We start from the raw sequence: 16,342 nt of genomic DNA on the forward strand, positions 1-16,342 counted from the left end.
GTTTTATTGAGTCCTGCACACTCGTGTAAAGGTATAGCCACTCTCTAATGCTCACCACGTACATGAGAGGAAGCCGTTTTCTATGTAAGGTATACTCAGGTATTTGTGCTGGGACGGTATAGCAATGTTCAGTACACTTTTCTGATTACTTATTACTTCAACATCTATCACAATTTGCATGTCTTTCTCACTGTGAATGCTTTATCTTGCACTTACTTGAAGATAGGTACAACCTGACTTCATTATGTACAGTCCTGGCACTTTAATAAGGTATTTACAACTTGACTTCACTATATAGTCCTTATACTTACAAGAAAATATTTACAGCTGACACATAAAATATTTACAAAATGTTTTCACTATGTACAGCACTGGGTGAGAACACAGGCAGAATGAGGCAGAGAGAGCGTGAGGTGGGGGGAGCAAGTGAGTGTCTGGCCTTGACAGCCTGGGAGATGGTAGAGGAACAGTTACCTTACATGACTGCCAGTTTTTACCCGTGAATCTTGATAAATGTGGTCATGGTGAAGTTTTTTATTTTAGACTTTTAAAAATGGCACTAGCACTGGCCACAGAATTATGTCAGACCGTCTTAAAACGGCACTGGCATGCGGCGGGTTATTGTGTTTCTCCTAACGCTTCCTATCACATCCACATCCACACCACACTGCTCCTTCACTTCATCATTTGTCAGTCTATCTGTCGATGTGACTCTACATCCTCCTCTTAAATTACTCATTTCCACTACTGTCACTCTTGACTTCTCTCCCTCCAACAATGTCCAAGCTTCACTTCCATACGTTAGAGTTGGTATAACAATACTGTCGTGTAGTAGCTTTTTCATTTCCATGCTCGCCTCCCTGTTTCTTATCACTGCTTTCAAGGAACAGCAACCTTTTTTCCCTGCTGCACCCTTTCAAACACTTCGCCCTCTAAACTTCCATCCTTACTCATCACTCTACCCAAGTACTTAAATGCACTCACATTCTCCATTTCCTCCCCATCCAGTCTCACAGTACATTCACTAACTTCACTCTTCTCGAAGACCATTACTTTGCTCTTCCCTACATTCACCTTTAGATTCCGTTTCTTACACACTCTCCCAAACTCATCCACGAAGCCTTCTTAGTTAATATTAAAATTCCTTCTCCTTTTTTTAAGTTCCTCTCTTCTCCATATATTATATTCCTCTAAGTTTAGGATGTCATTTGATATCCTTGGTGTTAATTTTGTTGTAGTTAGGCATATTATATGTGGTTCATTTTCTCTGACATAATCATTCATCTCTAATAATTTTGATACCATTCCATCCACATTTGAGTACATCAGCTTAATCATCTTGTCTATATACTTATCATGACTTGGTTCTACTACCTTCCTCGTTTTTATTATTCCCTCCTGTTTATGTACCATTTTCGTACCTGCAATCCAATTACTTTGTAAAAAAATATATTCTTCTCCTCCTCTGATCTTCTTTCATTTTTTGTTTTTGCTTCCTCCCTCTTCTCTCTCAGTAATTGCAGTGCCTCTTGTGTTGGGCATCTTTTTATCCATACATTTTTTAACTCCTTTTTTTCCATAAGATTTGTTGCATTATTTATTATCTCCTCCACGGTGTTTACACTCTGGAAGGTTACCTTTAGAGGTCTTGACTTGCTTCTCTCATATTTCCCTAACCTTTTGTGTTCCTCTATGTCTTTACTTCAGGTTTCCTCTGATACTTCTTTCAATATGCTCATTACATTTGCCATTTCCTTTTTGTCTCTTGAGATCTAGTTTTTTTTACTTCTTCCTCTTCCATACCAGTGATTACTATAGATTTCTTGGTATCTACTGAATCTCTGACTAATTTAGGATTTTTTTTTTTCTTTTTTGGTTTTACGCCAGGTATCCCCGAAGGGCTAAGGCGTTGCCCCTGGGTAGAGGACTTTTGGATTGGAGCGTGTAGCATTTTATGACTGGATGCCCTTCCTGATGTCTACCAATGACCTTTGGGTGGATTTGATCCTCTGACCCTTCGGTCAGAGCAGAGCGCTCTAATCCACTGAGCCATGTTTTGGATTATTCTTTTCACTTCCTTTTTAATGCTTTTTTCTTCCACCCTTGTCTTAAGTCCTTCTTGACTTTCACCATTTCAGCATAAGTGGTTTCCACATCATTTTTGTAGCTTTGCACAGCTTCATTCACCTGTGTTATCTTCTCAATATCACTGCTCTGGTCTATCAGTCTGCTTACTTGCCTGATTGTCTCTGTATAATTTTTTAACTCTTCCATAATACTCTCGTGGTTGACTGCTGTACTTGTCATTTCACTAATTTTCCTCCTAAGTGTACCCACTTCTACTGTTAACTCATCTATGGTTGTGTCTTTCTTGTTGACTTCCTTTCCTAATTTTTCTATTTCTTCCTTTTGCAAGTGCATCTGTTTCTTAATTTCATCAATCTCATTTTGAAAAGCCATCTCTAGTCTGTGTACTCCTTCCACCAGTTTATTGTGAGTCTCCATATCAACTAGTTCTTGGTAGAAATCATCATCCTTCTTTCTACTTTATCCCTTTTCTTTTCCAAATTTGCTTTACTAAAGTACGTGGTCATTATGCAGTACTAAAAGCACATATAGTACTTACATTCCCTGGTGCAGTTGCAGACTAAACAAATGATCAGCTGATTGTGTGCATTCTTGCGCTACTTTGTTTTGTTTTCTGTTTGAACAAGTCTTACTTAAAACTTCTTCTTTTTTTATATTAGAACACCATTTAGTCGAACCTGGTACAGAGCTTGACTCATATAAAGATACTAATTTAGGTAATGCCACTGGCCAAGTTGCCCAGATATGGAGCGGTGGCAGCGTGCGTCTGCTCTTCTCGGTGCCTAGTGTGTGTGTGTGTGTTCTTACCTAATTGTTCTTACCTAATTTTATCTTTACAGGAATGAGTCAAGCTCGTACTGTCCCGTGTCTTAAACCATATTTATCGTACATATCCTTAAATTTGTGAATTGTTTTGGCAAATACTATTTAATTCGGTAGTGCATTCCATTGATCAATTGCTCTGTTTGGGAAACTGAATTTCCTTACGTCTTTATCACCTCTCTTCTTATACATTTTTTTGCAGTGTCCTCTTACTGATGCTTCTCCATATGTTAAGTAATCATTTATGTCTATTTTCTCCTTCCCTGATATGCACTTATATAGCATTATCATGTCACCTTTTTTCCTTCTTTCCTGTAGTGTTGGTAGATTCAGTTTATTTAGTCTTTCTTCGTAGCTTAGGTCCCTTAAGCTTCGTATCCATTTTGTAGCGGCCCTTTGAACTCTTTCAATCTTGTCTATGTGTTTTTTGAGATAAGGACTCCAGACTACTGATGCATATTCCAGGGATGGTCTAATGAATGATATTATTATCCTTCTTAGCATGACTTCATTTATGTATGTGAATGCTATTCTCATATTTGCAAGCAGTGTATACATGTTCCGTACCTTCTCGCTGATGTGGTCAGTCGGAGATAGTCTGTTATTGATAATCACACCTAGGGCTTTCTCTCTTTCTGATGTGTATAGGGTTTTATTTCCTAACTTATAATCCCAATCAGGTCTTTTTCCACTTTTACCAAACTTGATTACATGACACTTGTCCACATTGAATTCCATTTGCCATGTATTACTCCATTCATGAAGTTTATTTAATTATTCTTGTAGCTCTTTACAAGAGTCTGTGGTAGTAATTCTCCTTTGTATTTTTGCATCGTCTGCAAACATATTCAGATAGCTCTCATTTCCAGTGTTACTGTTTATTTCATTTATATACACTAAAAACCATGATTGGTGCCAGCACTGAACCCTGTGGTACTCCACTAGTCACTTCTTTTCATGATGAGTAGTTTCCTCTTAGTACTGTTCTCATTTCTCTTTTTATGAGAAAATCTTGCATCGAACAAAACAGTTTGCCTCGAATTCCTCCTTGATGGTACAGTTTCCATAAAAGTCGTTGGGGTGGTACTGTGTCAAATGCTTTCTTGAAATCTAAATAGATACTGTCCACCCATCCTTCTCTTTCCTTTATTGTGTTTGTTACTCAGTCATAGTAGCTCAACAGATTAGTAACACATGATTTTCCTTTTCTGAAACCAAACTGTCTTTCTGTTATCATATTGTGTTCTTCTAGATGATTTACCCAAGCTTTTCGTATAAGCTTTTCTAATACCTTGCTTACAACACTGGTCAGTGATAATGGTCAGTTGTTGAGTGGATTTTGTCTGTTTCCTTTCTTGAATAAGGGGACAATATTTGCTTTCTTCCAAATATCAGGTAGTTTACCTTGACTCAAGGATTTCTTGAAAATTAAAAGTAATGGTTTACTTAACTCCTTTGCACATTCTCTTAGTACCCAACATGAAATTTCATCAGGACCACTTGCTTTTCCTCTGTCTAATTTACTTAACTCCTCCTGTATTACTTTTTCTGCTATTTGTATATCTGGTAGTATGTGTGGACATGCATGTTCCACATGTGTGTGTGTGTGTGTGTGTGTGTGTGTGTGTGTGTGTGTGTGTGTGTGTGTGTGTGTGCAGAACTTTACTTAACCGTGGAAAAATGAAGACAAACTGACCACAGGAGAAAACAAAATGGAGACGGTAATTGCTTTCCTACATTACATCTTCAGAGTGACATAAAGACAAAAGGGTGGAGGTCTTATAAACACACCTGCAGTAGGGAAGGACACATAGAACAAAGAGGAACCTGGCATGATCTGACATTTTATAATCTCACCTCACCTCATCTCGTCTGACTTTACCTACTAACCTATACAATGAATGTTAGTCAGGGAGACAGTGCTTTACAATAGATTCTTTTAACCCCTACACCACGGGCATGTTTACCAATGTTTTGCGTGTGCCGCGAGGTTATTCGGGCTCCGACAGACTCTCAAAAAATATTTGCCAAAAATCAGTTATTAGTCCTAGAATATTAAAATTAAATAAGCTTATAGCACATACCTTCAGCTTTCTCCTGGAATGTTTGTTGAGCCTTCGTCTGTTACCGTAGGACTTGTTTAGACCTCTGAAGTTGGGTAACGAAGTCTCCACTTTACACTTCCTGACAACCCGTAATATGATTACCACAGCCAGATAGTAACACTATAAACTCTACTCTATGATTTTCAAGTAGTTTGGGATCCATACTCAAAAAAAAAAAAAAAAAAACTGTGAAAGCAATGAAAATTACGAGCGCGTCTGACCGTCGCACTTGCTCTAGTTCGCTCTTGGTACTCTGTCATTTATTATTCATAAAACCCCTCACACTTTATATTTCTATTACTATATAACACTTACATAAATCTACAGTCTTTATCCATAAGTTTCCTTCAGTAGTATAAGTTTATTGTCACTGTAGGGATTCAATTTCTTTCAGTAAAATACGTAGCATTCACTTTCTCGTCCTGTATACTAGCATTGAGAGTGATTGTCACTTTCACCTTCACTCTCATAACTCATAGTATTCAGACATGCTAGAGTGAAACTTTCACTTTCATTACTCCTAGGGTATATACTCGTATTCTTATAATACTACTCATTTACATTTCTATTTACGTTCTCTATTTTATTTACGTTATTTACATTTCTATTTTATTTACACTGTGTTATGCACTGTCACTTGAAGTAACTTATAAAACTATAATCCACTGTTGACGTATATTTACATTCATTACTTTCACTTGCTGTTTACACATTATTTACACATTATTTACAATTCCAATTGCACTGTTTTACTCAATAGAAAGATCGTAGTCACTCTTTTATCAATTGTTAGCCCTTTACCTCTTTCCACACGAGGTTTTAGTAGGGGGTAAAGGTCACAGGGCCCTTTGCATGGGGGTGAAAAGTCCCTGAAGCTAGCAAGAGCGAACTGACGTACCTCCACGTTAGAAGATGAGAGTGAACTGATAAGGGTGGGCCTGGGTGGTGGCCTACCTAGGAAAATTCTTTACTACCAATGTTAGCCTCTTGAAACAGCTATATATAGCAGTGAAATGATTGGCAGGAAATCTAGACAATATATTATAAATTAGGTAGTTCCAGGTGAATATAAATATCACTTAAGCTTCTCCCTTCCCTCCTTATATGTATATTTATTACGAAAATAGATTATACGGCATATTTCAAGGGGAAATAAACAGCGAAAATTAGCGAACGAGTGCACGTGAGGTGTTGTCAGGTGATAATTAGCAAATTCCAGGTGTATGGCACTCTCACTTACCTTATTTCTTTCTTGTGTATATTATTTGGTATAAGAATAGGGCATAGGGCTTATTTCAATGGATGAAATCAGTGAAAAAATCCAGGGAAGATTTACTTAGCGTAGCACGGCCGGGCAGGCGAGAGGATAGGGTAATGGAGGGGGGGTAGGGAGGGGAGTCAAGAACGAGGAGAAATGGCTAAATTGTCAACAATGGATGGGAGTACAGATGAGATTAGGAGTGCTGACTAGTGTTGGACATCGGCAGTACTGATAGATGATACAAGCCCCCACTTGGAAGCCCGGGTGAATTCAAAATAACGCAGAATCACAAAAGCGACGCCCGGCACTATGATCCCTTGCTCCCAAGCGTTATGAAAGTGATGCCCCACGGTTAAGGGGTTAATAATGCATCACATTTAAAAAGGCCGTACTTCATATTTACGTTACTCTTACATGTGCTAGAAATTTCGCATGATTCAGTAAAATTTCTTTCGTCGAAGCTTTTTGACCTTTCTAGTTTCAGAACCTGCCTTACCAGTGTGGTGATCGTTGCATGCTTTGTGGTGGAATAAGCCAATACTATGTTAGACCGCCCTTATATTTTACTTATGCTGTGTGATCCTGGTTTCCAAGCCTTTTTCAGACTGTAATAATATATAAAATTTATTTACTTTTTTTTCCACGGAATTTTTATACAGCACCTGTTTTAGGTCAGCGACATTGATGGTGTTCCTGTGAAAATACCATTAAATTATTAATGTTGTTTGCAGATAATATTTCTCTTGCTTTTAAGGTAATGACACACAATGCTATTTATGGCCATTGCTAATTCCATCTCCCCTCTTCTGGCAAATATGTACATGGAATACTTTGTGAGTAATTTATTGACCTCTGTAATGGAGAGAAACATAGTTCAGCTCCAGTACATTGATAACATTCTATGCTTTGCCCAAACAGAACAAAGCTGTTAGAATTATTAATAACCCTGCTATTACAAATAAACTACCTCCCCTACAGGTAAGGAGGAATTCTGCTTCCCTTGCATTATTTTACAGATATATTTATGGCAAATCTCAGACGAAGTCACATCCATTACGACACCTCTCCATGCCTTCCCCTGTGCTACATGGGCATCTGGTACAACTCAGGACTGGACTGTCACACTGCCACACTGCAGAACTTCTGCATATCAGAAATCTTTTATTCTCCGAACTACATCTCTTTGGAACTCGCTTCCCAAGAGTTGTTTCCACAGAAACTTCAATCTACAGCTGTTCAAGTCCAACCGTTACAGATTTTTAATGAATGGAGGACACCAGTAGTCCGGTGTATAGATTATTTTTATTCATTTGTTTTTCCATCTTCTGTTGTTAGTAAAAGAAAAAAAAAACTTTCCCACTGATGAATTTTTAATTTAGCTAAATGCCCCATCCCTCAAGTCTGCTTATGAATTGGAACTAGATAATAAACTTCCCTTCTTGGATTTAGAGGTCATTAGGGATAAAGATATTCTGAAGACAATGATATTAAAAAAAATACAAATTTTATGTCCTATGTGCATTAATATTTAAATCATTACATTACTAGATCCAAATTATGATATCTATGTATGTATCTATCATTTCTATCTATGTATCTATCTATTTGTCTATCTATCTACCTATCTATCTATCTATATATATATATATACTGGGTGTAATGCGACGGATGACAAAAACTTACACCAATGATCTGTCATGCAATTTTGAGTATGTTTTGTTCTATAACATAATAATACTCTCTGCGACCCCAGTTCAGTACCCAGCATTCGGCTGTTTAATTGCAAAGTTTCATGGCTGGCATGTGCCATTGGGTGAGCGCTTCGCAGGGTGACGGGAGACGAGTATTATTAGCTTATACTGTACTGTACATAAAAATCCCTTATCCTATCAATACAAACGAGTTTTAATAAGAAACTTAGTCTATTGATTCTTTAACATCGTTATGCATTCCTGCAAGTCTTTTGCACAAATCGACTGTAAATTAAGGATTAAATTCAAATTTTACGGCTTACAAGGGAGTAGGGAGGGAGGAGATGGGCTGCTGTGTTGTTGCCAGTTATGTAATCTTTAATTTGTAGGATACTGCTACCAGCATTATCATAACGACAGCTCATTCAATGGAAAAACGTTATTGTAAAGGGAGATTAGCCTCACTTTAACCCGTGGCGTCCCATCGACGTGAATTAACGTCCACACATTTTGTCACTGCCAATTCCGTTGACGTTCATAAACGCGAATCAATTGCAAGGTCCCTAATTTGCAAAATTTTCAATTTTCACGAGTGATTTTTGGGACATATACACGAGACACCTTCCTCTATAAGATGCCAGGTAGGGACAATGCCTTACCCAGCATGACCTCTCCCCCCCCACCATGCCATTGTCTCAGCAATTCACCTGTTACCAGTGACCTGGCCAGTAAAGCGATGTCATGCCACGGTACGAAATTCAGGGCCAGAGTGATTCCCCAATCGATGACAATGTGGAGGACAAACTTTACATAGCATTAGAGGAAGAAACAGTCATAAATGATGATCAGGCAATGTCGCCAAAAAAGGTCAGGTATGTTGATGTGTTTCATGAGTGAAACAATGCTTATAATGCCTATATTACTGTGTAAAAACCAATATTCTCTTGTACTACATATAAATTCGTACCAAATAAATAAATAAATACCGTTTATGAGTGTGTGGAATGGTTACACTCCCATAGAACTCGTTTTCTCTGGAGCCAGCCTGATAGAAAACAGTAAAGTGAGGCGGTACTGCTACCTGTTTCGAGTATTTTAAACCTCAGTTGAGCGATTTCTCTATGATTTGTCGATGTTTCTCACCAAAAGTGGAGGTTTGAGCCAAAAAAAAAAATTTCCAAAAATGGTCGGGACTGGGGGGAGTCAGTGGTGGAAAAGTGGTCGGGATGGGGCGGATTAAGTCAGGAAGAATATTTTTTACAAAAATTTTTCCACTGCAAGTAAACATGGCGCGATTGGGTATCTCCACCTGTATTCCTGTCTGCAGCACTGGCATTACCATAGCAGAATCCATAAAAACAGACAATATCTGCATAATCTTTATTGCTGTAAGTACATGGCATGCTGTTTCATGAACAAATGAAGCTGAACCCAGTGAAAAGCTGAACGCGGAGAACAGCATTTGAAGTGTGTGCCTCGCCTGGAAATTTTCCCATTCAAATGACAGTGGACGCAAGGTTGCCAAGTCTTTATAACCAATCTCGCTAGTTTGGTCCTGAAAACTTGCTACAATGTCGCTAGATAGTAAACACTGCAAAACATCGCTAGAAAATACAATTAAAGCTCTAGAATATCACCTAAAAATGGCAAAAAATATCCAGAATGCAGTTAGATACCATGCTGCCAGATGTTAAATAGTGCCGCTAGGTAGAAGCAAAATGAAAGGTCTAGCTGCATAGTCGTTACATTGGCAATCCTGTGTCACTGTTCTCATGTCAACATCATATGAAAGAAATGGTGCCACGTTTACTTGCAGCAGAAAAATTGTAATGGATAATAATATTACTCCTGACTTAAAGGGATGCTAGTCACTCATTAAAATAATGTTCGTGGGTGATATGATAATGCTGGTAGCAGTATCCTACAAACTAAAGATTACATAACTGACAACAACACACCAGCCCTTCTCCTCCCTCCCTGCTCTCTCGCAAGCCATAAAATTTGAATTTAATCCTTAATTTACAGTCGATTTGTACAAAAGACTTGCAGGAATGCATGACGATGTTAAAGAATCAATAGACTACGTAAAGTTTCTTCTTAAAACTCGTTTGTACTGATAGGATATGGGATTTTTATGTACAGTACTGTATAAGCCAATAATACTCGTCTCTCGTCACCCTGCGAAGCTCTCACCCAATGGCACATGCCAACCATGAAACTTTACAATTAAACAGCCGAATGCTGGTTACTGAACTGGGGTCACAAAGAGTATATGTTCTATCTATCTATCTATTGCCAGAAGCCTCAATCCCGGTTGGGGTGGCCACAAACAAATCATCTCCAAGTCGCCCTGTTCCCTGCCATTTCACTGCCCTGCTCCCAACACACACCCCTCTCTCTCATATACCTCTCCACCCCATCCCTCCATCTCATCCTCGGCCTCTCCCTCCCTCTTCCCCCCTCCACCTCACTCACATACACTCTCTTCGTCAGTCTTTCACCCTCCATCCTCTCCACATGGCCAAACCACCTCAGTGTGTTCCTCATAACGCTTCCTGTCACATCCACATCCACACCACAACGCTCCTTTATATCCTCATTCGTCAGCCTGTCTCTCCATGTGACTCCACAGGCTCCTCTTAAATAACTCGTTTCCACTGCTCTCACTCTTGACTTGTGTCCTTCCAACAACGTCCAAGCTTCACTTCCATACGTTAGAGTTGGTATCACAATACTGTCATGTAGTAACTTTTTCACTTCCATGCTCACTTCCCTGTTTCTTATCACTGCTTTCAAAGAACCAGCAACCTTTCTTCCCTGCTGTACCCTTTCAAGCACTTCACCCTCCAAACCTCCATCCTTACTCATCACACTACCCAAGTACTTAAATGTATTCATATTTTCCAATTCCTCACCATCCATGTTATAGAACAAAATAAACTCAAAATTGCAAGACAGATCATTGGTGTGTTTTTGTCATACGTCACATTACACCCTGTATAATATATATATATATATATATATATATATATATATATATATATATATATATATATATATATATATATATATATATATATATAAATTGTTAAGAAGCAAGATTTGCCAGTTAGGTAGCCGAGATGTTTTTTCTCGACGTTTCCCGTACCGCGGCTCTGGTATGAGTCAGAGTTGCCAGTTTGCCTGCTGATTGTGAGCATAGCTGTTTCTTAAGTTATGCATTAATTTTGGTGCTTTTTCCTCTACAATGTTTTATTAATGTGATTGCTTGGTATGCTAAATAATTAACAGTGTTATGTAAGTTAAGAGAACTCTAGCATGTTTTGGATGTCTCTGAATTGGCAACTGTTGTTGCTAGGGGCAGGTACAGGACCAGCACATCCTAGAATGCTTGAGAAGCAAGGAAGGTTATATATGGAAGGGAAAGAGACGAGTTGGTTTTCAGTTCAGTTTGAAGTAGTGCAGTGTCAGTACAGTGTAGTTTGTAAATCATTGGTACTTGTGAAAACAGTGAAGTGTTGTTGGCAAATAGTGAAGAGTTATTGAAGTTTGTATATCATCAATACTGGTGAAAATAGCGAAGTGTTGTCATGCATTAAGTGTAATTGCAGTTAGTAAATTTTGTAAAGCTCCAGTGCTTGTGAGAATAGTGAGGTGAAGTTGGCAAGCATTAAGTGTAATTATGTAGAAAATAAAGTCAGTCAACTTAGGAAGCCAGTGTTTATTTACGGCATCTGAGCTGATCCTGTGTACTGTACACCTAAAGGCTGACCATTAGGAAGAACGACTCAGTGTGGAATGTCCTTCCTGTACTGCACTGCTGCTGCTGAAGCCTGTGGCAATGTGGGGTGGGAATGTAACAGTATCATCTATCTATCTATCTATCTATCTATAGAGAGAGAGAGAGAGAGAGAGAGAGAGAGAGAGAGAGATAAATAGATATTTTATGTGCTTGACTCTGGGCATAGTCTTCACAGCCTGCTCCCAAGGCCCAGTAGTCCTCCTACATATCATACACTTCTACTTGTCACCACTTCGGCTCTAACACCCACCGTCCATATTGAATACATGCTAGGGCTGTCTCATACAGGGCTGTGTATTGATATTAGCAGGGGTATTTTTACGGCATGTCGGCGGATATTCTGGTAGATCAGTGAAGTCTGCTTTACATGAAATTCACATTTTTAAACTGTTCCCTGCCCGAGCGGGGATTTGAACCTGGGTCAAGTAAGACCGCAGGTCACCTCTCTACCAATTGAGCCACCGCCTCCCCCTATATATATATATATATATATATATACACTTCCCTTCATTCATTCTTTTCTCTTCCTTCGGCCTATGGGTGACTCCACACTGAGTGACAAACCAAATGGTTTCCTGTACACCAGGAAACCATTTTCTATCCTGGGTGGTAACCATATAACCAAATTTTGGCTCCTGGTGGTTTAGTGGGTAATAATTGCGCTCCAATCAGATTGAGCTGGTGAAGGTTTATATCCAAGGGATGGTTGGGGTTGATTGCTCATGTAATACCACTCATGGATGAGTGAGGCTGGTCACTCTCATCTTAAATGTCGGGACCAACTGCCTAGCCCCGGGCTCCTACGCTCCTCATGGGGCAATGTAGGATTGGATGATGGATGGATATATATATATATATATATATATATATATATATATATATATATATATATATATATACCTAGGCTGCTTTCCCCAAGGAAAGGGAGATAGCCGAGACAGGACGATACACTCCTTATTAACTCATCCACTCAAACACGTTCATTAGCATCTTAGCCCCAAGGGGAGAAGGGACAGATCCTCTCCACACCACACTGCACAAGGGTCAACTGCGTAGTGCAATCAGTGACATCTGCAGCAGGGCCCAACAGTAGAGCTAGTTTACTCATGCCACATCATAATGGATCCATCCCTTTATCCGCACCTGACCTGATCCGCTGATCAGACAAAATGCAGTAAAATATCCCCTCTTGGCTGTGTCATCATTTATTAATTCACACTTTCCCTCCAGTCATTTCTGTCACTCATGGCCACTTCCTTGCCCAACAGATATCCCTCTTGCATCCAATGCTCTCTTCACTCTGTCCATCCATCCTATTCGTGGTCTTCCTCTCAGACTTACACGTCTCACATCAGATCTAGTTATCTTTTTCACCAATCGCTCATTATCCAATCTCTCCATATGCCCAAACCATTACAACACCCTCTGCTCAACTCGATCAGCCATCTCTTGCACAGCTTCAGTACTCCACACTTCATCATTTTTCACTCGAACCATATGCGTCACTCCACACATACTCCTTAGACACCTCATCTCCATTATATTCAAACCTTTCCTCTCTGCTACACCCATATTCCATGTTTCAGCCCCATATATATATATATATATATATCAGGGGCAGGATCCCACTGCTAGCTGGTGTGACCCCAGGTGGCGGATAGAGGAAGGCCTTGTAGATATACGAGGTACTGTCTTAGACAGTGTGGAACATGGGACCCCCTGTGGATATATAAGGCTCCACTGCATATAATGAATAAGGTAGCACAAAAATTACATCTCACCAGAAGCTATGTGGCAGGGAGGTGAGACTATTTGCCACAATCCTCCCAATCAAACATGAGTTCTATTCCAAATAATTTGACGGGCATTCCTGTTGGATCACCATCTACTAAAGGTCTAACTGCACTGTCTCCTGTGCTTACGGGCAGTGTGCCACCGAAAGTGAGTAGGCACTGTTTTGGCAAGTTAGAGACTGGGATATTAAACAAAATGAAATCCAAGCAGATCTATGTATACAATGTAAGAAGTCTTGCAGAAGATTACAAACTTGATGATTTAATGACTGCACTGGAAAACATTAGTTGGGATAGTGCGGATTTGAGTGAGACCCACAGAAAAGAAGAAAAAGCAATTCAGTTTGAAACTGGCAACCACCTATTTTACTACAGAGGAAGGCAAAATGAAAGAGTTAGTGATGCAGGATCTCTACTTAACCCCTCCGCCGACGATGATGCATTTGTCGTCATTTGGGCGTATCTGCGACTATACTCGATGACACGTTTGCCATCATTTAAGCATAAAAACCTTCATCAGAGAAAAAGTTTTTGGCCAATCAGTGTCATTTTTGGAGGCGTCATAGTTCCCGTGCCTCTCATCAAAAGTAATGACTTGGCAACTTAGGGGCCTGAGATGCGCAGCAGCCCGGCCGGGTTGATTAGTTCCACATCAGCTGTAAAGGCAGAAGGTAGCTCACGGCTGGGCATTTAAATCATACTCTCTTTACCCCATCCTGGGACATGCGTCATATTCCACTACAGTATACCAAGAGTGCTTGTGTTTACTTTTTGGGCACTATTGTGATTAGATTTGGTGTTTGCAATAGGGAATTAGGTTTTTGTGAATCATTCCTGGCCGTTGTCAGCCGTTGGCCCAACGAAGATTGTGCTAGGCCTACCCTGTTTTTCGGCATGTCCCAACAACTACACTCCCTCTACCCTGCACCCAATGTGAGTATTCAACCATTGAACAATAATGACAATGAATCAGATGAATATAGTGTGCAATAGCTAGTGAGGAAGGACATGATGAAAGGTTTAGTAGGGGGAGGTGGTAAACCACCTGAAGACACGGCGTTGTCTTGAATGGAATATTTGGCAAGGTGTTGAAGAAATCCTTGTTTTATGCTGATAAATGGTGGATAGTGTTATTGTGCAATAGATGCGAGTATAGTGCAACGACTGTACATGATGAAATATTGGCTATTGCAGGAGTCATGTACGCCTTACAGCCACGGTACGCCGTTGTCAGGAGGGAATAAAATAGAGGAGGTTTATAGGGATAATTTATTTTATTATATTGTTATACCTATCATTTCCATATGCTTTCTGTGTGAAATAAAGCATGAATGTTATTGATATATTTACATCATGCTTGTGTGGATGAACGTAAACATTGCACCACTTGCTCGTCGGAAAATATTGTCTGCGATACATATGTGACATACAGAGCAAGTTCAGGTACTGTTGTGGTGAAATATACTGTATGTCTCATAAAATGATGGATTTGACTATGTGTATTGTGAAATAAAATCATAAACACTGCAGTGTCTTCAGGTAAGGGAAACATCATCTGCCACACCTTAGCAGACAAGTAAGGGCCAAGTACTTGTACTTGTGGTGTAATATACTGTGTATCTCATATATTGATAGATTTGGTTATGTTTTATGTGAAAGACAGTAAATGACTGACCCAATTGCTTGTAGGAAAGAGTGCATCTTGTACGTCTGAGTTAGTACAAAGGTAGCGACACGCAATGTGAGGTCAAGAACAAGCGCATTTACATTTTATTGGTGAGTTATACTGCGTATCTCATAGTGACATATTTTGTTATTTGTTTATGTGAAAAGAAAGTGAAAGTGAACCACGTGCTCCTCTAGAAATCATCTGCTACACCTTACCACCCAGGTATGGGCCATGTAATTGGCGGACGTGCACTTACATTTTATTGGTAAAATATACTGTGCATCTCATATATTGATAGATTAGGCTATGTATTATGAGGAAAGAATGTGAAAGACTGAGCCACGTGCTCGTAATGAAGAGCGTGTGTCGTAAACCTGAACTAGCACAAAGGTAGCGAAATGAAACGTGAGATAGGTAATTCTAGATGGTGTGATAATACTGCATATCTCATAGTGATATATATTTTTATTTGTTTATGTGAAAAGAAAGTGAAAGTGAACCACGTGCTCCTCTAGAAATCATCGTCTGCTACAACTTACCGTTCAGGTATGGGCAACATAATTGACCTAAGTAGGACATGCATTTACATTTTATTTGTGAAATATGTTGTGTATTTCACATATTGATAGATTAGGCTATGTATTATGTGGAAGTAACGTGAAAAACTGAGCCACGTGCTCGTAATGAAGAGTGTGTGTCGTACACCTGAACTATCACAAAGGCAGCAAATTGCGATGTGAGATATGTAATTCTAGATGGTGTGATATTCTGTGTATCTCATACAGTGATATATATTTTCATTTGTTTATGTGAAAAGAAAGTGAATGTGAACCACGTGCTCCTCTAGTCGTCTGCTTCGCTTTTCCACCCAGATATGGGTCACGAAATTGACGGACGTGCATTTACATTTTATTGGTGAAATACATTGTGTATCTCATATATTGATAGATTAGGCTATGTATTATGTGGAAATAACGTGAAAGACTGAGTCACGTGCTCGTAGTGAAGAGTGCACGTCGTACACCTGAGCTAGCAAAAAGCTAGTGAAATGCAGTGCGAGGTTAGGAACACATGCATTTACATTTTTTTTTTTTGGGGGGGAGGGGAAATA

The 16,342-nt window shown here is 39.3% G+C and overlaps 1 protein-coding gene across 1 annotated transcript in view; it reads right to left on the minus strand.

Annotated features, from left to right (window-relative positions):
* Positions 1-16,342, minus strand: part of LOC145396985 (ionotropic receptor 93a-like) — a 247,572-nt gene that overhangs the window by 61,477 nt on the left and 169,753 nt on the right. The gene's annotated exons all lie outside the window — the stretch shown is intronic.

This window comes from Coenobita brevimanus, chromosome 40 (genome assembly GCF_032717465.1).
Source record: "Coenobita brevimanus isolate Jiangsu-jjx chromosome 40, ASM3271746v2, whole genome shotgun sequence".
NCBI classification, from domain to species: domain Eukaryota; kingdom Metazoa; phylum Arthropoda; class Malacostraca; order Decapoda; family Coenobitidae; genus Coenobita; species Coenobita brevimanus.